Below are 8,901 nucleotides of genomic sequence, written 5' to 3' on the forward strand. Positions count from 1 at the left end.
AAAAAAAAAAAAAAAAAAAAAAAAAAAAAAAAAAAAAAGCCAAACAGCCTTATTGCTGATATGGAGAAAGTTTGAGGGGCCTGCATAGAGGATCAAACCAGCTACAACATTCCCTTAAGCCAAAGCCTAATGTACAGCAAGGTCCTAACTCTCTTCCATTCTGTGAAGGCTAAGAGAGCTGAGGAAGATGCAGAAGAAAAGTCTGAAGCTAGCAGAGGTTGTTTCATGAGATTTCAGGAAGGAAGCCATCTCTAAAACATGAAAGTTCAAGGTGAAGCAGCAAGTGCTGATGTAGAAGTTGCAGCAACTTATCCAGAAGATCTGGCTAAGATTATTGATGAAGGAGCCTGTGTTAAACAACAGATTTTCAATATAGATGAAACAGTCTTGTATTAGAAGACGCCATCTAGAACTTTCATAGCTGGAAAGGAGAAGTCAAAGCCTGGCTTCAAAGTTTCAAAGGACAGGCTGATTCTCTTGTTAAGCCCTTAATGACTAAGCAGCTAGTGACTTTAAGTTAAAGCCAATGCTTATTTACCATTCCAGAAGTCCTAGGGCCTTTGAGAATTATGCTATTCTACTTGGCCTATGCTCTAGAAATTGGACAACAAAGCCTGGATGACAGCATATTTATTTATAGCATGGTTTACTGAATACAGTTGATCCATGAACAATCCAGAGGTTAGGGACACTGACCCCCACCACAGTCAAAATTTGTGGATAACTTTTGACTCCCCTAAACTTAAGTACTAATAGTTTACTGTTGACCAGAAGTCTTACCAATAATGTAAACAGTCGATAATACATATTTTGTATGTTATATGTGTTATATACTGCATTCTTACAACAGAGCAAGCTAGAGAAAATAAAATGTTAGTAAGAACATAATAAGAAAGAGAAAATGTGTTTATTATTCATAAAGATGGAAGTGGATCATCATAAAGGTCTTCATCCTTGTTGTCTTCATGTTAAGTAGGCTGAGGAGGAGGAAGAGGAAAGGTTGATCTTGCTGCCTCAGAGGTGGCAAAGGTGGAAGAGGTGGCAGAGGTGGAAAGTGAGGCAGAAGAGGCAGGCACGCTCAGTGTAACTTTTACTGAAAAAAATCCATGGATAAGTGAACCTGCATAGTTCAAATCTGTGTTGTTCAAGGGCCAGTTGTATATTAAGCCCACTGTTGCGACCTACTGCTCAGAAAAAAAAGATTTCTTTCCAAATATTACCATTTATTGACAGTGTACTTTGACATTCAAGATCTCTGATAGAGATATACAAGGAGATTAATGTTTTTATGTCTGCTAACACAACATCCATTCTGCAGCCCATTGATCAAGGAGTAATTTTGACTTTCAAGTCTTGTAATTTAAGAAATACATTTTGTAAGGCTATAGCTGCCCCAGACAGTGATTCCTCTGATGGACCTGGGCAAAGTAAAATTGAAAATCTTCTGAAAAGGATTCACCATTCTAGATGTCACTAAGGACATTTGTGATTCATGGGAGGAGGTCAAAATATCAACATTAGCAGGAGTTTGGAAGAAGTTGATTCCAACCCTCATGGTTGACATTGAGGAGCTTAAGACTTCAGTGGAAGAAGTAATTGCAGATATGGTAGAAACAGCAAGAAAACTAGAATTAGAAGTGGAACCTGAAGATGTAACTTGAGAAAAGAAAAACAGCTCAGACCAGAAAGACTTACACCTACCCATGCCTGGGGGTAATTGTTGAAAGACATTTGTTTCTGAGCAGCTGCCTCACCCATGATCTTCTTGTTCCTGGAATTTGTGATACAAAGGACAATGTATAGCCAATGAATAGCTTATGTTATTTTAATGTAAATTCTTGGTAAACACCTTTGGAACTTGCTCTTCTTTTTTCCTTTAAAAACCCACTTATACCTGCTGCTAATTAGAGCATATGTTCACGGCAACTTGATTCTATGCTCCTGTGTTGCAATCCTCAAACTTGACCCAAATAAACTCTCTACTTATACTAATTTTGCCTCATTTTTTTCCTCCAGGTTGACATTTTGAATTGCTGCAATTTTATGATAAAACTTGAATGGATGAGGAGCTGCTTATCATGGGTGAGCCAAGAAAGTGTTTTTTCATTTTTTTTTAGATGAAGTTCACTCCTGGTGAAGATGCTGTGACCATTGTTAAAATGACCACAAAGGTTTTAGAATATTACATAAACCTAAAGCAGTGACAGGGTTTGAGAGGATTGTGTCCAATTTTTTTTTTCCATCTGTGGGATATGATGAGGTTTCTCTTCAAATAATCTGATCGATCTTTTATTCTTTAATTCATAGTTACACCCCCGCTTTTTTTTCTCCTTTTTTCTCCTTTTTTCCTTTTTGCCTTTGTTAGGTATACAGACATGCCACAGTACCAATCGTTATCAGTACCAGCTCACATTCCTTTCCTTATTTGGAAAGAGGACTAACTTTCTAGCTCATTACAGACACCCTTTCCCTTCCTCTCTACTTTCTTTTACGTGCCCTTCCTATCTTAAAAAAAATCAAATGTTTAGCCAACCGGGATTAGTTTAGATTGGACGACCCGACCCCGGCCAATGAGGAAAGGGCACAGGGGCAGGACTTGCATCAGGAATAAAGGCTCTCGTGCCCCTTTGTTCAGGTGTGCTTTCATGGCAACTGGCCAAGGAGGCACCCCTCTGCACAGAAGTAAAATTGCTTTGCTAAGAATCCTTTGTTTGAGTGTTCGATTTCCTTAGGATTTTAAGCCTTATTCCTAACACATGCCCTCAAGAATTTATCCTTTGAATTACAAAAACAATCCAATAACACTTTTCACGTTATTTAAAAATGTACAGTGCAGCCGGGCACAGTGGCTCACGCCTATAATCCCAACACTTTGGGAGGCTGAGGCAGGTGGATCACCTGAGGTCAGGAGTTCTAGACCAGCCTGACCAACATGGAGAAACCCCATCTCTACTAAAAATACAAAATTAGCTGGGCATGGTGGCACATGCCTGTAATCCCAGCTACTTGGGAGGCTAAGGCAGGAGAATCACTTGAACCCGGGAGGCAGAAGTTGCAGTGAGCCAAGATCACGCCTTTATACTCCACCCTGGGTAACAAGAGTGAAACTCTGTCTCAAAATAAATAAATAAATAAAAATTAAAAAAATGTACAATTAAGTTATTATTGACTATTCTCATCCTATGATGCTATAAAATAGTAAGTCTTATTCATTCTGTTTTTTGTATTAAATACTTATCAACCATCTGCACCTCCCCTCGAGTTTCCTAACACCCTTCCCAGCTAGTAACCATCCTACTCTCTGTGTCCATGAGTTCAATCGTTTTGATTTTTAGACCCTACAGGTAAGTGAGAAGATACAATGTTTGTCTTTCTGTGCCTGGCTGATTTCACTTAACATAATAATCTCCAGTTCTATCCATATTATTGCGAACGACTGGATCTCACTCTTTTCTTTTATGGCTGAATAGTACTCTATATGTATATGTACCACATTTATTATTTATTTTTTATTTTTTTGAGACAGTCTTTCTCTGTCATCCACGCTAGAGTGCAGTGGCATGATCTTGGTTCACTGAAACATGAATATGACTCAACAGGCCTACCTCCCTCCTGGGTTCAAACAATTCTCCGCCTCAGCCTTCCAAGTAGTTGGGATTACAGGCATCCGTCACCATGCCTGGTTAATTTTTTTGTAATTTCAGTACAGACAGGGTTTCACTATCTTGGCCAGGCTGGTCTTGAACTCCTGACCTCATGATCCGCCTGCCTCGGCCTCCCAAAGTGCTGGGATTACAGGCATGAGCCACTGTGCCCAGCCCCACATTTTCTTTATTCATTCATCTGTTGATGGACACTTAGGTTGCTTCTAAATCTCAGTTATTATAAACAGTGCTGCAACAAACATAGGAGTGCAGATATCTCTTCAACGTACTGATTTCCTTTCTTTGGGGTTTACTTTCAATAGGATTGCTGGATCATATGGTAGCTAAATTTTTAGTTTTTTTCAGGAACCTCCAAACTGTTCTCCATGGTGGTTGTACTTACATTCCCATCAACAGCATATAGGGTTCCCTTTTCTCCATGTCTTTGTCAGCATTTGTTATTGCCTTCTTTTGGATATAAACCATTTTAACTGGGGTGAGAGGATATCTCATTGTAGTTTTGATTTGCATTTCTCTGATACTCAGTGATGTTGAGCACCTTTTCATATGCCTGTTTGCCATTTGTATGTCTTCTTTTGAGAAATGTCTATTCAGATCTTTGGCTCACTTTTTATTGGATTATAAGTTTTTTTCCCTATAGAGTTATTTGAGCTCCTTAGGTAGTCTGGTTATTAATCCCTTGTGGGATGGGTAGTTTGCAAATATTTTCTCCCATTCTGTGGGTCGTCTCTTCACTTCGTTGACTGTATTTGCTCTGCAGAAGCTTTTTAACTTGATGTGATCCTACTTGTCCATTTTTGCTTTGGTTGCCTGAGTTTGTGGGATATTGCTCAAGGAATTTTTGCTCAGACCAATGTCCTGGAGATTTTCCCCAATGTTTTCCTATAGTAGTTTCATAGTTTGAGGTCTTAAATTTAAACCTTTAATCCATTTTGATTTGATTTGATTTGTGGATATGGTGAGAGATAAAGGTCTAGTTTCATTCGTCTGCATATAGATATCTACTTTTTGCAGCATCATTTATGGAAGAGCCTGTCTTTTCCCCAGTATATGTTCTTGGCATCTTGTCAAAAACGAGTTCACTGTAGGTGTGTGGATTTGTTTCTGGGTTCTCTATTCTGTTCCATTGGTCTATGTGTCTGTTTTTATGCCAGTACCTTGCTGTTTTGGTTACTATAGCTCTGTAGTATAATTTGAAGTCAGGTAGTATGATTCCTTTAGTTTTATTCTTTTTGCTTAGGATAGCTTTGGCTATTCTGGGTCTTTTGTAGTTCAATATATTTAGGATTTTTTTTTTCTATTTCTGTAAAGAATGCCATTGGTATTTTGGTAGGAATTGCATTGAATCTGTAGATTTTTGGGGGTAGTATGGACATTTTAACAATATTGATTCTCCCAATCCATGAACATGGAATATTTTTTCCATTTTTTTTGGTGTCTTCCTCAATTTCTTTCAATTGAGACCAATTTTGAAAGACGTTCTGGTTAAAATGGTATCAAAGCCTGGTGTGGTGGCTCACGCCTGTAATCCCAGCACTTTGGGAGGCCGAGGTGGGCGGATCACAAGGTCAGGAGTTCGAGACCAGCCTGGCCAACATAGCAAAACCCTGTCTCTACTAAAAATACAAAAATTAGCCGGGTGTGCTGGCACGTGCCTGTAGTGCCAGCTACTCCGGAGGCTGAGGCAGGAGAATCACCTGAACCTGGAAGTGGAGGTTGCGGTGAGCCAAGATCACACCATTGCACTCTAGCCTGGGTGACAGAGTGAGACATTGTCTCCAAAAAATAAAATAAAATGGTATCAAACAGCATCTCATGCTACAGAGAAAACTTTCGTGAAAGGAAGAGTCAATCAATGAGACAAACTTCACTGTCTTATTTTAAGAAATTGTTACAGCCCAGCTTTCAGCAACTATGACTGCGATCAGTCAGCAGTCATCAATATCGTGGCAAGATCTTCCACCAGCAAAAAGATTACAACTCCCTGACAGCTCAGATGATCATTAGCACTTTTTAGTAATAAAGTATCTTTTAATTAAGGTATGTTCATTTTTTTCTAGACATAATGCTGTTGCACACATAGTAAACTACAGCATAATATAAACATAACCTTTACATGCACTGCAAAACCAAAAACAAAAAAAAAAAATGTGTGTGACTGGCTTCATGGTGATATTTGTTTTATTGCAGTGGCTGAAACTGAACCAACAATATTTCCAAGGTAGGCCTGTTGAGTCATGTTCTGACGTATTGGGGTTTAGGACTTCAATATATGAATTTGGAGACACAATTCAGCCATAACAACACAATATAAATATTTTTCTGGACTTACCTGGGACTTCTCATGATGGGCATTTAGGACACAGGAGGAAACAGCCTTGTTGACCATTTTTCCACTACACCATCATGGCGAGAGGCACCAGGAGAGAACTGACAGCACTCTGAGCTTACTCTCTAGCTGCTGTGGGGCCAGGATCTTCTGCGGCTATGGGCCTCCAGTCCCACTCAGCAAATAAATGAGCCATATTCCCTTTGGGTTTGGAATGCTTTTCTGTAGGAAAGGAGTAATCAAATACTTAACAGCTACTAACTGTTAAGTATTAACAGGGGGAAACAGGTGTGCACGGGCTGTGGGCATTTGTCTCTGTTTACATTTGTGAGTGTCTTCTGGAACAGCCCATCCAGGCCTTTTAAGGAGCTTTCACCAGCTAAAGGAAAAAGCTACCAAAGTGGAGGCCAGGTCACTTTTCTTCCAAATTCTTCCCAAATTATTTACTTTCATCTGCTGGGAAAAGACCTCAACAAACATTTATCAAGGACCTCTTTTGTGCCTGAGGCTGTGCTGGGTCTGGAAGGAATGTACTGCTTCACTGGGCCTGTTTAGTAAATACAGACATTGCTCAACCCACATGGAGGAGAGAGAGCCCGTGGGTTCAGGAGCTGGGAATGCACTTGTGCCAGCAGAATGGAGGAGGGCCCTGGTCAGGAAGATAGGCTATTTAGTGCTGCTATGTTACTTTTTATTTTGTCTCTTTACGGATGTAAGGAAGAGACATAGCCACGTTACCTGCAAGCCATCCCTCAGTGGCACAGAATCCCATCCTCCCGACATTGCTGCGTCCCAATGCTTCCAAGGTGGTGGGGGTGAGGAGAGGGTTCAGTGCTTTTCATGGAATCTGGATTTCAACTTAAGGCCAATAGATTTGCCCTCTTTCTGAATGTCTAGAATTTATCCTAGCAGAGAGAGGATCTAACTGTGTCAATTTATCCCTCTCCAAAACGGAGCTCTCCTATCTGCCAGAAGCAAAGGACATTTGTTGTTTTTGCCTGCCCAGCTTACCTCCCACTTCTCTTGGAAATAAAACCATACATTCCTTCCTCGAACCCACTCTATGTGGTTCAGGTGGGGCCAACCTCACCTCCCGCAATGCAGGGAGGGTGCCCTGTCTTTAGTCTAGCCAATAGGAGTAGTCCTCTAGCCCTTGTCACAGTGATTGGCACAGAGCTGGGCACATGACTCAAGCACAGCCAATCAGAGCCTGCTTCAGGCATTGATGTGGTAGCCGGAGGAGAGCAGTTCTGCCCTCCTCTTGGATAATATGCTCTAAGGATGGCTTGGAGCTGCTCGCAGCCATCTTCTCCAGTGGTACAGGGGCACGGAGGACACTTTCATCATCTGGAGAAAATGAAGTCAATGTACAAAGAGAAATCGCAGAGAGATGGAAAGCTAAAGGCAACCTTAAAGACAATGTTTGAGTCCCTGGATCCATCTCTTCTTAGGAGCTAATACATTTCCTATGTTGCTTATATCCCTTTGAGCTGGGTTTCTGTCACTGGGATTGGAAAACTGACTGTCGCAGCAGCAGGGTTTTGTACTGAGCCTCCTCGGAGACAGTCAGCATTTCTCATGCTCGGCACATGGTGTTTACGCTTGGCTGGAGCCCTGATTCTCATTAAACTAATTATGGGCAGAGTATGGGGACTACATTCACTCAGAGATCAGGGCACAAAGCATTGCAACTTTATACAGAAATTACTACTAAGGACCACTCCCCTTGGAAGTAAGCTGTGGACCAGAGAGTCATTTCACACTTAAACCCTTCCCTCTTTGTCTTTGGCCTTTAAACTCTGGTTTCTATTCTTTACTTTCTGAGTGTGTATTTTCAAATCACCCCTTTGTGGGGAGGTCTCAGGAATATCCCAGACTCCATATCAAATGCAGGAAGGTATTTAACTTGCATGACAGGGTTTCCTATGGTTTGGACTGCAGAGGAATACTGCACTGCATGCATGAGCATGGATGGTGGGGTCAGATGGAATGAAGATCTTTGGCTTTGAGGCAGTGTAACCTGTCTGCCTTCCTCTGCCATTGTGAGTTCCTCAATTCACATTACTGTCAACCTCGCCTCATGTCTCCAAATTACCCTGTGGTCCATTGGCCATTTTATATGCATGTCATTCTAGCCTCAGAACATGCCAACTCCCTTCCCTTAATGTCTTATTGTCTCTATGAATCTAAACTTGAGGGAGTCTACTGGATTATCTTGCCCGCGACCATAGCAGTTTTTTTTTGTTTTGTTTTGTTTTTTGTTTTTTTTTTTTTTTTTGAGACAGAGTCTCACACTGTAGCCCGGCTGGTGTGGTATGCAATGATGCGATCTTGGCTCACTGCAACCTCTGTCTCCCGGGTTCTAGCGATTCTCCTGCCTCAGCCTCTGTAGCTGGGATTACAGGTGCCTGCCACCATGCCTGGCTAACTTTTTTGTATTTTTAGTAGAGATGGGGTTTCACTATGTTGGCCAGGCTGGTCTCGAACTCCTGACCTTGTGATCTGCCCACTTCAGCCTCCCAAAGTGCTGGGATTACAGGCGTGAGCCACTGTGCCCGGCCGACCATAGCAATTTACATGTGGGTTTGGTTTGGGATTGAGGGTCAAGATCCACTGAGGGACATGGCTTCTCTTCCGGTATTTACTTTTGTTTGCAAATGAGTACATATTCTGACTCCGACTCCGAAGTCTTATAAAGCTTTTCTAACTCAATTTTCAGAGGTAACAATAGACACAATAGACTCAACCTGAACATTTGATTGGCAGTATCCTCTGTTTCCTTTTGCATAAGATACCTGTGTCGTTTCTCCTCCGCTAAGTAATTGCAGCAGCTTTGGTTTCTCTCTCTGCTATGTGACACAGCATGAAGGTTTGGACAGGAGTTTAACTATTACCCTTTAATGTTTT

General features: G+C 41.3%; 1 long non-coding RNA gene across 1 annotated transcript in view; it reads right to left on the reverse strand.

The window, feature by feature from the left end:
• Positions 1-6,190, reverse strand: part of LOC105554336 — an 11,253-nt gene extending 5,063 nt beyond the window's left edge. The window contains exons 1-2 of the long non-coding RNA XR_001008310.1: positions 5,998-6,190; positions 1,702-1,771 (exon numbers count right to left, since the gene is read on the reverse strand). This is a non-coding gene — a long non-coding RNA (uncharacterized LOC105554336). The remainder of the gene's footprint in view (positions 1-1,701; positions 1,772-5,997) is intronic.
• Positions 6,191-8,901: the final 2,711 nt, after the last annotated feature.

Source organism: Mandrillus leucophaeus, unplaced genomic scaffold (assembly GCF_000951045.1).
Source record: "Mandrillus leucophaeus isolate KB7577 unplaced genomic scaffold, Mleu.le_1.0 Scaffold64, whole genome shotgun sequence".
NCBI lineage: Eukaryota > Metazoa > Chordata > Mammalia > Primates > Cercopithecidae > Mandrillus > Mandrillus leucophaeus.